Source organism: Bufo gargarizans, chromosome 4 (assembly GCF_014858855.1).
Source record: "Bufo gargarizans isolate SCDJY-AF-19 chromosome 4, ASM1485885v1, whole genome shotgun sequence".
NCBI lineage: Eukaryota > Metazoa > Chordata > Amphibia > Anura > Bufonidae > Bufo > Bufo gargarizans.
The window spans coordinates 244,863,341-244,880,891 of NC_058083.1; the positions used below are offsets into that span (position 1 = coordinate 244,863,341).

At 41.9% G+C, this 17,551-nt stretch overlaps 1 protein-coding gene across 5 annotated transcripts in view; it reads left to right on the forward strand.

Annotated features, from left to right (window-relative positions):
- The window catches only part of KCNQ5 (potassium voltage-gated channel subfamily Q member 5), a 661,517-nt gene that overhangs the window by 423,724 nt on the left and 220,242 nt on the right, over nucleotides 1–17,551 (forward strand). The window lies entirely within an intron of this gene.

Here is a 17,551-nt window from a genome sequence, read left to right on the forward strand (position 1 = left end):
GTACCTGCCTTTCTTTCTGCCATTGCTATGAACAAGCACCCAAAAATGTATTTACATTTTGCTGCAAAGGTATGGTTATGTTTCAGGGCACCTACCCTACATGGTGATACACATACTGTTAGGGCACATGCACACAGCCGTTGCCCGGCCATGCCCGTATTGCAATCCGCATGGGTCTGGAACCGCCTGTGGAATCCGCACAGTGACAGTCTCCTTTTAAATATATCTACTTCCAGCTGGTCATAGTAACATAGTTTGTAAGGCTGAAAAAGACACATGTCTATCCAGTTCATAGTCAATGAATATGAAATCCATACTTGTTGCAAATTCTCCACAATTTGACAGGTTATGTATTAGATCATCTGTGCGTTGTGATTATCAATTTGGTTGCTTTGTTTTGTTTTTGTTTTTTTGCTATGCCTAGTAAGCTTGTAGAACTTGGTAAGAAAAAAAGTGAAATGGGTTGATTGGTCACCCAGAAAGCAAAGTGAAATAGTAATTTTGAGTGAACTAGGCTATACTTATATTGAAATTAGCAGACAAAATGGAGGAACCTCACCAAAGGAGGTACTTTGAAGGTTTTGAGGTGATTTAGAAGACTCCATCACTACAAAACCAGAATGGTAAAAGCAGGATAAGGTGCACAGCAGCAGGTGGTGATGAATAATTTAAAGATCCTGTATAGACACAGGTGATTTTCTACTGTTACCTAGACACAAAGTGAATGGTCCCAATGTGGTTTGAAGTTGAGTGCAAGGACTGTTTGGATGTATCGCCAAAACAAAGATTGAAACAATTACAGTGGGCTAAAACCCATCTAACCCAGATAGAGGCACCATGGGAAAGAATCATCTGGAGTGATGAGACCATAATTTACTATTCAGTAGTGATAACATTAAAGAGTTTTTCTGAGATTTATATACTGATAATAGGTCATCAGTATCTGACCAGTGGAGGTCTGACCCCCGCCAATCAGTTCTTTGAGAAGGCAGCTTTGCTCCTGTAAACGCCGCTGCCTTCTATCTGCTGTTCCTAGGCCAAGTGATGACACATTCATGTGTCATGTGGACCAGGAGCAGCTTAGCCCCGTTCAGGTGATCAGGTGATGGGGCTGAGCTCCATACCAACCCGGGGATCAGCTGTTTTGCATACCTTTCTTCGCACAATTCCAGAGGATCATGTATGGCCTATCAGCCAACTCATGACAACTAAGGTGCTTTCCCCAAGTTGAGATAGTACCCCCCAAATCCTGATTGTAGAAACACGTGTACCTAGACTGTAATTTGGATACACAACAGGGTTTAAAAGTGAAAGTGCACCATGCACATTGGAGGCCTAATATGATGATTTTACACAGCACTTGCTGATAATTGCTGAGGCGCTGATGTAAAATAAAAAAAGAGCCCCCCCATCCCAAATAAATGACCCTATTTTTTAACTTAAACCCTTCAAGGTATTTTTAGAGGATGATGAAAATGACAATTTTTCCAAGGATATGCCATTTCTGTGCCCAATTTGTGCCACTGTTTAAAGTCTGCTGTCTAATTATTATAGTGTGTTCATTGATTGTAAAAACTCCCCAAATGTGCACCATGTACATTGGAGGACAATTATGATGATTTACACAGCATTAGCTGACAACTGCTGAGTCTCTGATGTGAGATAAAAAAAGAGACCCCCTTTCCCCAAAAATGACCCCATTTCGGAAACCACACCCTTCAAGGAATTTTTCAAGAAGTATAGTGAGCACACGTGACCCCACAGATGTTTTATAGAATTTAGAAACACTTGTCATAGAATGTAGAAACTTGGGTGTAAAAATAAAAAATTTACATTTTTTACAACACAATGCTGCTTTAGCCCCACATTTTTTCATTTTCACAAGGGGTAAAATAGCAAAACTGCTATATGGGCACACCACAGGACTCATATGGATTTACTGTAGGAGGCCAGATTTCGCTGAAATGGTTTTCAAGTGCCATGTCGCACTTAAAGAGATCCCGAAGTACCCCTACAGTAGAAACCCCCTAGAAGTGACCCCATTTTGGAAAATATAACTTTTCAGGGATTTTTTAAAGGGTGGAGTCAGCACAAAACCAAACAGGCATTTCATAGAATCTAGAAACACTTGTCATAGAATTTAGAAACTTTTGACTGTGAACATAAAAAAAAAATTACGTTTTACAATAAAATATTGCTTTACCCCAAAAGTTTTCATTTTCACAAGGGGTAAAAGGAGAAAATGCACAAACCAATATGTGTTTGTTAACAGCTGTATGGGCACACAGCAGGACTTAGAGGGGAAGACGTGCAGTATGGTTTTAGGAGGCCAGATTTCTCTAATACGGTTTTCAGGTGCCATGTTGCATTTGAAAAGATCCAGATGTATACCTCCAGTAGAAACTCCCAAGAAGTGACCCCATTTTGGAAACTATATCACTCAAGGAGTTTTTCAAGGGGTATAGTGAACACAAAGGTAAGTGTTTTTCAGAAATGAATGTGTAGTGGTTGGTTAAAAGTAAATATGTAAGCTGTGTGGAATGTATCAGAGTGTAATAAGGTGGTATAATTACAGGGTACATAAAGGATAAAATGATTACTGCATGAGTGGTACTCCTGAAGCAACAGGCCAGGTTTTTCAGGGCAGGTTTCACAGGGATAAGTAGTGTCCTTTCGTATTCCCCTTTTACAACACACTCTGCATCTTTTTTAGGTCCTTCCTTTCCTTGCTGTTTGGTTGACTTCACCAGGGAAATGTTGTCCTAGTACAACACAGGCACCATATTTTCCAGATGTACTTGGGCCCTCCACTCCCTGGTTATGAAATATTAGGGCCTTGATCACCACCTCTTGAAAAGGAAGAAATGTTTCTGTCTGGCCTTCAAATCTCAATAACGCATAAGCATTATACAGTGCCGTATGTACAATGTGCACGACCAGCTTTTTGTACCACACCTTCATTTTTTTTACATGGCTTCAGAAGTTGATCTGAAAGATTAAACCCTCCCATGTTAGTATTGTAGTCCAGAATGCAGTCTGGCTTGTGGATGGTGGTAGTGCGACCTACCATGCATACAAATGCATTGTGTGCAAAAACTGTAGTTAAAAAATGTGTGCAGAAAACCCCTACTATTATTTTTTATTCTTACAAAAATAAAACCATGCAAAAATTAGTACGGATTACAGAACAAAAACTCCTGCACAAAATATGAGCACAGGTGCTGATCATTGACCTACACACTGATCAGCGCTTGCCGGTCACAGCTCGCACACAGAAAAACTGGTGCAGGGCTGGAAAAATATGGCAAAAAAGAACATGACAAAAAAAAGGGACTGATAGTCTGCTGTCTGCGGAAAGCGGACATGGTGATGGGGGAGAGGGGATACAGCGACGGGGATTAGGATCAGGGATGTGGAACTGCTGCAATTAGATCAATGAACACTTCAGCAGTTCCAGAAAAAAGTTAATTTTTAGCTGTAGGTCACTGTGGAGCTCAGGTGCACCAGAAGTCCCAGCCATCCAACATAGCACAGAGGGGCACAGAACCCCTCTACACGCAGTCACCAACTAGAATGGCTGCCTGCAAGAGATTCTTCCTGTTTGTTCTCTCTGCCTTTGTAGTGCTGCGATTGGCTGCCATAGTATACCAGCCAATCGCAGTACCTACAGGGGTCGCCAAACACCAGTGTCCCCTGTCTAACCTTTGGAGTGATTGTGCTGTCCATATCAGCATCAATCACCCCCGTTGGAGCCCACATACAGCTCCCTCACTGTTCCGGTATCCTATTCCTATGCTGGAACAGAATACCGAAACTGTGATTGCAAATGTGGATGCAGCCTATGTAATTCATGCTTATCAGAATCTAAAGACGTTGATTTCATGCCTACCTATCTAATTGTGAAAGCCATGCAATCCTTTGCAGAAGCTTTTAGTTTTAGTTAATATAGGGGGTGTTTCCAATAGGGAGAGCCCCTTATTCTATTCCATATGCCCTAATATAGTTCATGGGAAGAGCTTATTATACCTGAAGCATTATTGTATTAGTATATTAAGAAATGACAAAAACAACCATGGGTGTCAATTGCCGGATAAATGTACACTGAAGTAGTGCGGCAATATAAACAGACTTCCCAAAATTATGTGTGACTGGAAGAGCTTTTTTGTGCAAAAACATCACAGCAAAAAATGGCGAACAGTACAGCTACTCAATAGCAGATAGTATTCTCAGAAGGTACTATATAGTATGATGCAGCAAGGGGCTGCTGTATACACCCGCTGAACCATATCCTGACTATAAGTAACAAGCCATGAGCATAAATGGAGATAGCAGGGACTCACCAAAAGTGACGGAGACCTGAATGCCTGGGATGGCGTTACGCATGTATACAGCAGCCCCTTGCTGCGTCATACTATATAGTACCTTCTGAGAATACTATCTGCTATTGAGTCGCTGTACTGTTCAGCATTTTTTGCTGTGATGTTTTTGTACTAGGACTCACTTTTTATGAAATCATTGTCCATGTCATTTTGACACTTATATATTCAGAATCTGTATTGCTGGGATGGTGTTCTTGCTCCTTATTCCCCTTTTTTAATGGTATTTATTATTCATTGATTTTGTAACTAATAAAGTATACTATTTTTCATAATTGGACGTCTATGAGCTTCAGTTCTCTCGTTTTTTTTTTTTTATTATATTAAGAAATGGCATAACTGTTGTACTGTAATAGCATTGTAATGACTCACTTGACAAGCAGTAAATGGGTACCTGCACACAATGCAGATTGTGCTTTTTTCTCATGCAGAAAAAATGCTGTGTAATACAGTACCAGCAAGGTGAATGAGATTTGACAAATTTAATGTATAATTATTTTTTTCTGTCCTCGTGGAAATTGACCTGTTGCGCGGATTTTAAAATCCACAGTATGTCATTTGTTTGTGCACCTTCTGTAGAGTGGTTTTCCATAGAATTTAATAGGGTTCTTAACATAACCAGAAAAAAAAAATGGAATTCTGCAACAAAAACCACATTAAAAATGCCCAAAAACACACCTACCCCACAATAAATAGCGCAACTTTATGTGTGCTTTTTCTACAGGTGTTATGTGGATTTCATGTAGCTTTTCTGCATACAAATCTGTACCATGTCCAGGTACCCTTAATCCACAAGTCTCTCAATGAGCTGTCATGATGTTCATTGGGATGATCAGTGACGGCATGGCATAGAGAAATGTAGGCTACTGCAAGCAGCAACAATTCTAAGACTAACATTATGTTAGGATAATACTAGTTATCTGAAATATCCCTTAACAATTGTTACCACTGTGTATAGTCTTTTTTTTAAAGAATTTCGAAAAATTTGCCCGAATAGAATCTCAAGAAATTCTAATTCTGACGAATCTGTAGTCTTTTCCAAAGCATATTCTTGTAGAAAACAGCATATTTTAGGAAAAAACTAATAAATAGACCTTGAGATGGGGCAAGCACTATGTTGATGCAATTTGTTAACACCCTGGTTATGTCGTGTTCTCCTCTGGTTGAGTTACTGCTAAGTGGCTTCAGTTTTTAAAATGGTATTTGAAGCTTGAAGGAAGGGATCAGGCAGGCATGTTATGTTCTCTTAGATGCTGAATGATACTTTACCACTTGTAAGACAAGATGTGTACTTTCTTTCAGTCTTGACTGATATGCAGAGGGGATTTCTGCAGTCACCAGACTTGGCTTATGGTGTCTCCGCTCTGCATTTTCTTATAACACAGGTGCACAGAGATTTTCCTCTGAATTCCAGCTCTCCTTACAGTATGCTAACACAGAGTCTTGTGGGATCAATTAACCTTTTTCACTCTGACATGTTACGGTTCTTGTTTTCTTCCTGTCATATCAACACTTCAGTGAACATGCGATAGCCCCAAGGCACATAATGCAGGGATAAATATATGCCCTTTTAGTGTACTTTGCACTAGAGATCATGCTAGCTATGTCATTGTTATGTTATCTAAAAGTTTTAACATTCTATACACAGTTTTGTTAACAGGTTTGCTTGTATCGTATATTGATTTGTCCTAGAAGTACTATCTTGTACCAGAGTCTCTTGGGTGTTGGTAGTGTATGGAAGAACATGTACCCTGCCCTTTAAAAAAACATTACATTTTGTTTTTAAGAACTGGTTGCAGTTTTTACTTATTTATTCATGACTGCTAGAGTTACCACATTTTTTGCTCCATTAGACACACTTTTTGCCCCCAAAAGTGGGGGGAAATGGCATTGCGTCTTATGAAGCAAATATTAATGAGTGCTTCCATTATATAGTAAAGCTCATTAGTACACAGTAGGGCTGGGGAGTGGTGAATAGAGTACTTCTGGTGCTAGCTTTACTCACTGCAATGTGGTCTTATGGCTCTGTGCTGTTTCCTGACTGCATACAATGTCAGCACATAGTGCACGTAAGTGCACACTATGACCTGACACTGTGCAACATCAGGTTACAGTGCAGCACTGCAGGAAGAGCTGGCTTGAGAGGTAAGTTCCTTTATTTTATGTCTGATCCGAGGTCTGATGAAGATTGAGGGTCTGATTTGAGGTCTGAAGAAAATTGGGGGTCTGATTTGAGGTCTGATGGAAATTGGGGGTTTGACTTGGGGTAGTAATCTGAGGTCTGATGAGGATTAGGGGTCTGATTTGGGGGTATGATGAAGAATAGGGGTCTGATCTGAGGTCTGAAGTTTGGGCATCTGATTCAAAGTCTAATGAAGACTGGGCTCTGATTTGAGGTCTGATGAGGATTGAGGGGGCTGCCTTGGGGGTCTGATGAAGATTGGGGAAATAATCTAAGGTCTGATTTAAAAAAAAATTATATTCTTTTTCTATATCCTAGGCGCATCAAATAGTCAGCTCCGTCTTACAGAGTGAAAAATATGGTATTTCAAATCTATGGATGATAATCTACCCAAAATTAAATTTAACATAATCCTAAACGAGATATTAGAATGCATAAAACATTATTGGCTATTCAGTGAAGAATAAAAGGATCATTACCAGAATACCTAGGGCTGCTTCAAATCCAGTATCCAGACTTCTACTCCTGACATTATCTTTGATAGGCTAACCTAAGGAAATAATCTCTCATATTTGGTACCTGTATCTCATTTGTCTGTACAGTCTGCACATGAAACATGTATCCTCTATATTGACAGGATCTCAACTAGACCCATGACTAGTGCAGTTTGTACATCGTTGTTTATAAGACCCATGTACTAAGGGTATAGTGTAAGATATTTATAGATTTCTGTAAATATTACCCAAAAGGATTTCTTAAAACATTTGCTACCTAATATAATTGGAATCTGCTTTTCTTCATCTAGCAACTCATGGTAGCTGTCCATTATCCAATTGAAATAAGGAGGAAATGGTAGCCAATTGGTAAGAAATTACAGAAACCAGAAGGAATAGATGAAATTAGAGATGAGTGAATCAATTCTAAATGAATCACACAAATTTTGAAAAAATCTGAGATGGATCTGAATTCAAATTTTCGGTGATGCTATTTAGGCAAATTTTGAAGAGAGGAGACAAAGGAGACAAGAGAGAAAGGGAAAAAGAGAGACAATTAATTATTAAAAATTAAAAATAAAAGCCAAGAGACACAAGAGAAAAAATATGAGTCCTAGAAGACCTTGGTGTGTAAAACACAAACTTTTGCCTTACATGACTTGCCTTTTCTACCAGCATCAAATTCATCCTGAGCGGATACTTGGCAGGGTTGCCAGCCTTGCCATCAGTTATTTCTGGACAACTGAGGCAAAATTCACAGATAGCCAAAATTGTTATGGACACATTCCCCACCTACTTATTTAGCACACACCCACAAAATGCCTCAGTCCAAATCACGAGTAGTACTTAGGATGCCCCCAGAGCCCTAAATCAGAACCAAAAATTCACTGCAATCTATTTACTACTCCTACGTCTGCATACATATATAGGCTGCTCCTACATGTATATATCATAAATGTTTATACTGATGCTCCATCTGTATTCAGACGGGGCAGTATATTGAGGTAGGGGCAGTATTTAAAGAGGACCTTTCACCTAAAAAAAAAAATTAAACTAAGACCATAGCTTAACTTACATGCCCCCATGAAGTCTTGATCGTTTTTTCTTTTTTCAAACTGTGCCCCCGTTTGTCCGCTATGCCCTCCGGAATAATTCCGGCCGTCTATGCTAATGAGCCAGCCTCAAATGGGCTAGCTTTAAAAGTTCTCCTCGGCGTGCCTTCTATCTTCTCCCTGGCACGGAGCGCATCCAATCAGCGCGCTCCGCTCTTAGCCAGGGAGAAGACGCTCCAGTTCTCGCGAGACTTCAGAGAACTGGAGCGATTTCGTCTATCCGGCTAAGAGCGGAGCGCGCTGATTGGATGCGCTCCGTGCCAGGGAGAAGATGGAAGGCACGACCGGGAGAACTTTTAAAGCCAGCCCATTTGAGGCTGGCTCATTAGCATAGACGGCGGGAATTATTCCGGAGGGCATAGCGGACAAACGGGGGCACAGTTTGAAAAAACGATCAAGACTTCATGGGGGCATGTAAGTTAAGCTATGGTCTTAGTTTAATTATTTTTTTTAGGTGAAAGGTCCTCTTTAACCACCTCCGGACCGCCTAACGCAGATGTGCGGTCCGGAGGTGGCAGCCCTGCGCACGACGACGCATATACGCGTCATCTCGCGAGGGCAGGGATTTCCTGTGAACGCGCGCACACAGGCGCGCGCGCTCACAGGAACGGAAGGTAAGCGAGTGGATCTCCAGCCTGCCAGCGGCGATCGCTCGCTGGCAGGCTGGAGATCCGAATTTTTTAACCCCTAACAGGTATATTAGACGCTGTTTTCATAACAGCGTCTAATATACCCCCTACCTGGTCCTCTGGTGGTCCCTTTTGTTAGGATCGACCACCAGAGGACTCAGGTAGGTCAGTACAGTCGCACCAAACACCACACTACACTACACTACACCCCCCCCCCCGGTCACTTATTAACCCCTTATAAACCCCTGATCACCCCATATAAACTCCCTGATCACCCCCCTGTCATTGATCACCGCCCTGTCATTGATCACCCCCCTGTCAGGCTCCGTTCAGACGTCCGTATGATTTTTACGGATCCACGGATACATGGATCGGATCCGCAAAAAGCATACGGACGTCTGAATGGAGCCTTACAGGGGGGTGATCAATGACAGGCGGGTGATCACCCATATACACTCCCTGATCACCCCCTGTCATTGATCACCCCCCTGTAAGGCACCATTCAGACGTCCGCATGATTTTTACGGATCCATGGATACATGGATCGGATCCGCAAAACACATGCGGACGTCTGAATGGAGCCTTACAGGGGGTGATCAATGACAGGAGGGTGATCACCCATATACACTCCCTGATCACCCCCCTGTCATTGATAACCCCCCTGTAAGGCTCCATTCAGACGTCCGCATGCGTTTTGTGGATCCGATCCATGTATCCATGGATCCGTAAAAAATCATGCGGATGTCTGAATGGAGCCTTACAGGGGGGGTGATCAGTGACAGGGGGGTGATCACCCTGATTACCCTGATCACCCCCTGTCATTGATAACCCCCCTGTAAGGCTCCATTCAGACGTCCGCATGCATTTTGTGGATCCGATCCATGTATCCATGGATCCGTAAAAAATCATGCGGATGTCTGAATGGAGCCTTACAGGGGGGGTGGTCAGTGACAGGGGGGTGATCACCCTGATTACCCTGATCACCCCCTGTCATTGATAACCCCCCTGTAAGGCTCCATTCAGACGTCCGCATGCATTTTGTGGATCCGATCCATGTATCCATGGATCCGTAAAAAATCATGCGGATGTCTGAATGGAGCCTTACAGGGGGGGTGGTCAGTGACAGGGGGGTGATTACCCTGATCACCCCCTGTCATTGATAACCCCCCTGTAAGGCTCCATTCAGACGTCCGCATGCGTTTTGTGGATCCGATCCATGTATCCATGGATCCGTAAAAAATCATGCGGATGTCTGAATGGAGCCTTACAGGGGGGGTGATCAGTGACAGGGGGGTGATCACCCTGATTACCCTGATCACCCCCTGTCATTGATAACCCCCCTGTAAGGCTCCATTCAGACGTCCGCATGCGTTCTGTGGATCCGATACATGTATCCATGGATCCGTAAAAAATCATGCGGACGTCTGAATGGAGCCTTACAGGGGGGGTGATCAGTGACAGGGGGGTGATCACCCTGATTACCCTGATCACCCCCTGTCATTGATAACCCCCCTGTAAGGCTCCATTCAGACGTCCGCATGCATTTTGTGGATCCGATCCATGTATCCATGGATCCGTAAAAAATCATGCGGATGTCTGAATGGAGCCTTACAGGGGGGGTGATCAGTGACAGGGGGGTGATCACCCTGATTACCCTGATCACCCCCTGTCATTGATAACCCCCCTGTAAGGCTCCATTCAGACGTCCGCATGCGTTTTGTGGATCCGATCCATGTATCCATGGATCCGTAAAAAATCATGCGGATGTCTGAATGGAGCCTTACAGGGGGGGTGATCAGTGACAGGGGGGTGATTACCCTGATCACCCCCTGTCATTGATAACCCCCCTGTAAGGCTCCATTCAGACGTCCGCATGCGTTCTGTGGATCCGATCCATGTATCCATGGATCCGTAAAAAATCATGCGGGTGTCTGAATGGAGCCTTACAGGGGGGGTGATCAATGACAGGGGGGTGATCAGGGAGTCTATATGGGTGATCACCCCCCTGTCATTGATCACCCCCCTGTCATTGATCACTCCCCCCCTGGTGAGGCTCCATTCAGCCATTTTTTTTTGGCACAAGTTAGCGGAAATTTTTTGTTTGTTTTTGTTTTTTCTTACAAAGTCTCATATTCCACTAACTTGTGTCAAAAAATAAAATCTCACATGAACGCACCATACCCCTCACGGAATCCAAATGCGTAAACATTTTTAGACATTTATATTCCAGACTTCTTCTCACGCTTTAGGGCCCCTAAAAAGCCAGGGCAGTATAAATACCCCACATGTGACCCCATTTCGGAAAGAAGACACCCCAAGGTATTCCGTGAGGGGCATATTGAGTCCATGAAAGATTGAAATTTTTGTCCTAAGTTAGCGGAAAGTGAGACTTTGTGAGAAAAAAAACCAAAAAAAAATCAATATCCGCTAACTTATGCAAAAAAAAAAAAAATTCTAGGAACTCGCCAGGCCCCTCATTGAATACCTTGGGGTGTCTTCTTTCCAAAGTGGGGTCACATGTGGGGTATTTATACTGCCCTGGATTTTTAGGGGCCCTAAAGCGTGAGAAGTCTGGGATCCAAATGTCTAAAAATGCCCTCCTAAAAGGAATTTGGGCCCCTTTGCGCATCTAGGTTGCAAAAAAGTGTCACACATGTGGTATCGCCGTACTCAGGAGAAGTTGGGGAATGTGTTTTGGGGTGTCATTTTACATATACCCATGCTGGGTGAGAAAAATATCTTGGTCAAATGCCAACTTTGTATAAAAAAATGGGAAAAGTTGTCTTTTGCCAAGATATTTCTCTCACCCAGCATGGGTATATGTAAAATGACCCCCCAAAACACATTGCCCAACTTCTCCTGAGTACGGCGATACCACATGTGTGACACTTTTTTGCAGCCAAGGTGGGCAAAGGGGCACCTTTCGGATTTCGCAGGCCATTTTTTACACATTTTGATTGCAAGGTACTTCTTACACATTTGGGCCCCTAAATTGCCAGGGCAGTATAACTACGCCACAAGTGACCCCATTTTGGAAAGAAGACACCCCAAGGTATTCCGTGGGGGGCACGGCGAGTTCCTAGAATTTTTTATTTTTTGTCACAATTTAGCGGAAAATGATGATTTTTCTTTTTTTTTCTTTTTTCCTTACAAAGTCTCATATTCCACTAACTTGCGACAAAAAGTTAAAAATTCTAGGAACTCGCCATGCCCCTCACGGAATACCTTGGGGTGTCTTCTTTCCAAAATGGGGTCACTTGTGGGGTAGTTATACTGCCCTGGCAATTTAGGGGCCCAAATGTGTGAGAAGAACTTTGCAATCAAAATGTGTAAAAAATGCCCTGCAAAATCCGAAAGGTGCACTTTGGAATATGTGCCCCTTTGCCCACCTTGGCAGCAAAAAAGTGTGACACATCTGGTATCGCCGTACTCAGGAGAAGTTGGGCAATGTGTTTTGGGGTGTCATTTTACATATACCCATGCTGGGTGAGAAAAATATCTTGGTCAAATGCCAACTTTGTATAAAAAAATGGGAAAAGTTGTCTTTTGCCAAGATATTTCTCTCACCCAGCATGGGTATATGTAAAATGACAGCCCAAAACACATTCCCCAACTTCTCCTGAGTACGGCGATACCAGATGTGTGACACTTTTTTGATGCCAAGGTGGGCAAAGGGGCACATATTCCAAAGTGCACCTTTCGGATTTCACCGGTCATTTTTTACAGATTTTGATTGCAAAGTACTTCTCACACATATGGGCCCCTAAATTGCCAGGGCAGTATAACTACGCCACAAGTGACCCCATTTTGGAAAGAAGACACCCCAAGGTATTCCGTGAGGGGCACGGCAAGTTCCTAGAATTTTTTATTTTTTGTCGCAAGTTAGTGGAATATGAGACTTTGTAAGGAAAAAAGAGAAAAAAAAAAAAATCATCATTTTCCGCTAACTTGTGACAAAAAATAAAAAATTCTAGGAACTCGCCATGCCCCTCACGGAATACCTTGGGGTGTCTTCTTTCCAAAATGGGGTCACTTGTGGGGTAGTTATACTGCCCTGGCAATTTAGGGGCCCAAATGTGTGAGAAGTACCTTGCAATCAAAATGTGTAAAAAATGGCCTGCAAAATCTGAAAGGTGCACTTTGGAATATGTGCCCCTTTGCCCACCTTGGCTGCAAAAAAGTGTGACACATCTGGTATCGCCGTACTCAGGAGAAGTTGGGGAATGTGTTTTGGGGTGTCATTTTACATATACCCATGCTGGATGAGAGAAATATCTTGGCAAAAGACAACTTTTCCCATTTTTTTATACAAAGTTGGCATTTGACCAAGATATTTTTCTCACCCAGCATGGGTATATGTAAAATGACACCCCAAAACACATTCCCCAACTTCTCCTGAGTACGGCGATACCAGATGTGTCACACTTTTTTGCTGCCAAGGTGGGCAAAGGGGCGCATATTCCAAAGTGCACCTTTTGGATTTCACCGGTCATTTTTTACACATTTTGATTGCAAGGTACTTCTCACACATTTGGGCCCCTAAATTGCCAGGGCAGTATAACTACCCCACAAGTGACCCCATTTTGGAAAGAAGACACCCCAAGGTATTCTGTGAGGGGCATGGTGAGTTCCTAAATTTTTTTATTTTTTGTCGCAAGTTAGTGGAATATGAGACTTTGTAAGAAAAAAAAATAAAAAATAAATAATCATCATTTTCCGCTAACTTGTGACAAAAAATAAAAAGTTCTATGAACTCACTATGCCCATCAGCGAATACCTTAGGGTGTCTACTTTCCGAAATGGGGTCATTTGTGGGGTAGTTATACTGTTTGGGCATTGTAGAACCTCAGGAAACATGGCAGGTGCTCAGAAAGTCAGAGCTGTTTCAAAAAGCGGAAATTCACATTTTTGTACCATAGTTTGTAAATGCTATAACTTTTACCCAAACCATTTTTTTTTTTGCCCAAACATTTTTTTTTTATCAAAGACATGTAGAACAATAAATTTGGTGAAAAATTTATATATGGATGTCGTTTTTTTTGCAAAATTTTACAGCTGAAAGTGAAAAATGTCATTTTTTTGCAAAAAAATCGTTACATTTTGATTAATAACAAAAAAAGTAAAAATGCCAGCAGCAATGAAATACCACCAAATGAAAGCTCCATTAGTGAGAATAAAAGGAGGTAAAATTCATTTGGGTGGTAAGTTGCATGACCGAGCGATAAACGGTGAAAGTAGTGTAGTGCCGAAGTGTAAAAAGTGCTCTGGTCATGAAGGGGGTTTCACCTAGCGGGGCTGAAGTGGTTAAGTGTACACATAGGAGCAACATACATAGAGTATACACTATGCAGAGCTAGAAACATTACAGGCTGCAGTATATAGACATATACATATGCAAATATTAGCATATTATTATAGATCAGTCTCCAACCTGTCTGTGGCTCTCCAGCTGTCCCATTGAGAAAGGACACTGACCAATATTATAGGGAGGACAATGTTAGACAGGGCGGACAGAGACCAGTTAGACAGGGTATGGGCAGTTGGTGACCTGTAAGACAGGGTGCAGTAAGTCATGACCTGTAAGACAGGGCGTGGGCAGTCAGTGACCTGTGAGACAGAGCATGGGCAGTCAGTGACCTGTGAGACAGGGCGCGGGCAGTCGGTGACCTGTGAGACAGGCTGCGGGCAGTCGGTGACCTGAAGACACAAGGTGCGGGCAGTCAGTGACCTGTGAGACAGAGTGCAGGCAGTCTGTGACCTGTGAGAGAGGGCGCTGGCAGTGAACAGATCAACCAACAATGTTTCTCTATGCCAGATACAGAACTGTACAGAAGAGCAGGACAGCTCCAGATTAAGACTCAGCAGTAACTCTGGGTACTGTCTGTTTTGGAGAAGTGGAGACTAGAGAGCTTTCAGCTGAGAAAGAGTTGGCTTTGTTGTTTGCAAACTAGCAATATTGTGTGACAGTGTTCTTGTCAGTTTGCAACCAACAAGGCAAGCTCTTTCTCAGCTGAGAGCTCTCCAGTCTTTTTACGTCCTTAAGTGTTCCCTTTGGTGCTCAGCCTCGGGTCTGGTCCCCTCTTTCTTCCACCTTATTATCACTGTGCATGTTAGTTTTGGTGCATGCACAGTGCAAACTTCAGAGAGAAGTCATGGATGGTGTATTTTCTGCTAAACCCTAGGGAAGGCAGAAAAAAAACAAGTTTTTTTTGGCTGTAAATTTACAAACTATTGACAACCCTGATTCTTGATAGTACAGCTGATTTATTTATTTTTGCCAGATTTGGAACTATTTGTCTAGGTATCTGATTCCTCTCTATCCTTTATTTCCTATGCACTAAGTTTTGCCTTTCCATCCTGAATGTACCAAGATTATCTATCGTCCCACTATTACTTCAATGCTTCCAACCTTTGCTAGTCATTGCACTGGTTGCCCACACATTATAGAATTCAATTAACACATCACTCTCACCCACAAAGCTGTTCACAGTGCTGCACAACCTTATATGTCCTACCCAATCTCTGTCTACGCCCCTATCCGTGCTTTCCTTTCTGTCCTTAATCGAAGGAAGGCCAGACACACTAGACACAAGTAAGTATGTTCAACCATCAACCATCACTGACCATTTCCAAGACACAGCCATACACAATTTAGTCCAAATTGACCGTTACAGTTCTTTACACTGCCATACACATTCAATGAAACTGGGCGATTGACAAATTCTTTCTTTAAAAGAAAAAACATCCACAAATGATCTTTGAAGGAAAGATATTTCATCTGGCTATCAAAGTTTCAGACACTGCCAATGATTATGGTCTGTCATCAGTTGGCTAGAACAATCTGTTGTTAAATTTCAACCAGCAAAGTATCAATTGGGTTGAAATTGTCCATTCTGATAAATGTTAGACTAATGTTTGTGGATGCCTTAAGACTAACATCCTCCATTATCTAAACTGTCCTCTTCCATCTATTAGTTCTCTGGAATACAGTACCCAATCAAGTTAAAGTAAATGTGTCAACAAATGTCCTAATATATATATATATATATATATATATATATATATATAGAGAGAGAGAGAGAGAGAGAGAGAGAGAGAAAGAGAGCTGAAACGTGTTTATTGTTAATTATTTTGCTCCATTTTTGTGATTACCAAATAAATTAGATGTATAGATACCAGCACATTGTACAGGAATACTAGTAGATGTTTTTACTTAAGAGAAATTCCACTCTCCCAAAGCTGTCAAGCCAATGGCTCAGCTAGTAAAGCTTTTGCGACTGATACAGAAGGACCCTGTTTTAAGACCTGCCAGTGACAATTTGGATAAAAGGGGAATTCATTTTTTTAAATACACAGGGATGTGTCATGGATGAGGTATAGGAGGAAACACCACACTGACAATGAGGGGGGAAACTGAAAGCCACTAGGCCTCAACGCTAGGGATAGGAAAAGGTCACCTCCTAGAGAACCCTACTCCTGGCCCTGACTCCTAACCGTATGGGCACCCCTTGAAGGTAGGAATGCCCATAGCCTGGAAGCTGGGACCTTAAAGAAGAGCCCTATAGATATTGGCAGGGCTGAGACAACCCATTACTTCCCAGATAAAGAAACAAGCATTTCCCTGAGACCTAGTAACAACCAACAAGGAAGGGAAAACAAAACACAAACAAATGCGACACTTAACTTCTGTAGTGAGAAGGACAAGCAGGAACTCCAGAGAGGACCACACACCAGCTCTTCCAAAACCAAATGAAGCTATCTTACCACACAGAAGGGTGGGGTAAGACTAAATAGGGTACAAGTAATGACTACTAAGCTACACCTAAAACATAGGGTGTGGTCATTAACAACAACACTGAATTAAGAGTAATCAAAGAGGCTGTTAGATTCCTCCACACTCCGCCAGTCTCCTTGATCTCCTGACATCTCTCACAAGAGGGACCATAACATGATGTTCTCAATCAATATTATAATGTTCAAGGCCATAGTTATATGGGGGACTGACTCTTATTTTAACCCCTTCTATGGGAGCAGCAATCAAACCATGGCATGTTAAAGTCCCCTAGGGTGACTTAAAAATAAGACAAAAGAAATGAAAACATTTTTTTTAAACTATAAAAAAATTACGAAAAAAGTTTACAAAAAATTCAGCCCCCCATCCCCATCTTAATAAAAAAGAAGAAGAAGAAGAAGAAATAAAGATCATTGTCATTGTTGCACACAAAATGCCCTTACTGTTAAAATATAAATGTATTTATTCTGTATGGTGAACTCCATACTGGGGGAAAAAAAGAATCTAAATTCACGTTTTTTTTGTTACTTCATCTCCCCCCCAAAAAAAGATCAAAAAGGCATATTCTAAAATTGTATTTATAAAAACTACAGACTGCTCCTCAAAAAAACCTACCAACTTGGCTTGGCCACACCTTCTGCCATTTTGGCTCTGCATACAACATGGGTCCACTTCTATCAGCCCCTGCTAATAATATAGTAATGTCACAGTTCAGCCTTGTTCACACTGTGCAGTTTTGGCTCATTGCTTCTGCTTCAGTTCTTTCCGCAGTGGCTGCTATACAATGCACCATGGTCAAAAGTACACCATAATTGCTATAGAGAGACACTTGATAGGTTGAACTTTTGTCTCTTTCCAAATTCAGTTTGTAACTACCGTATGTTCACCTAAACTCACTATTAAAATACCATCATATATTTTATTAGGATATATTCTGTTATTAAAATCTAGATTTTTACAAGTAAA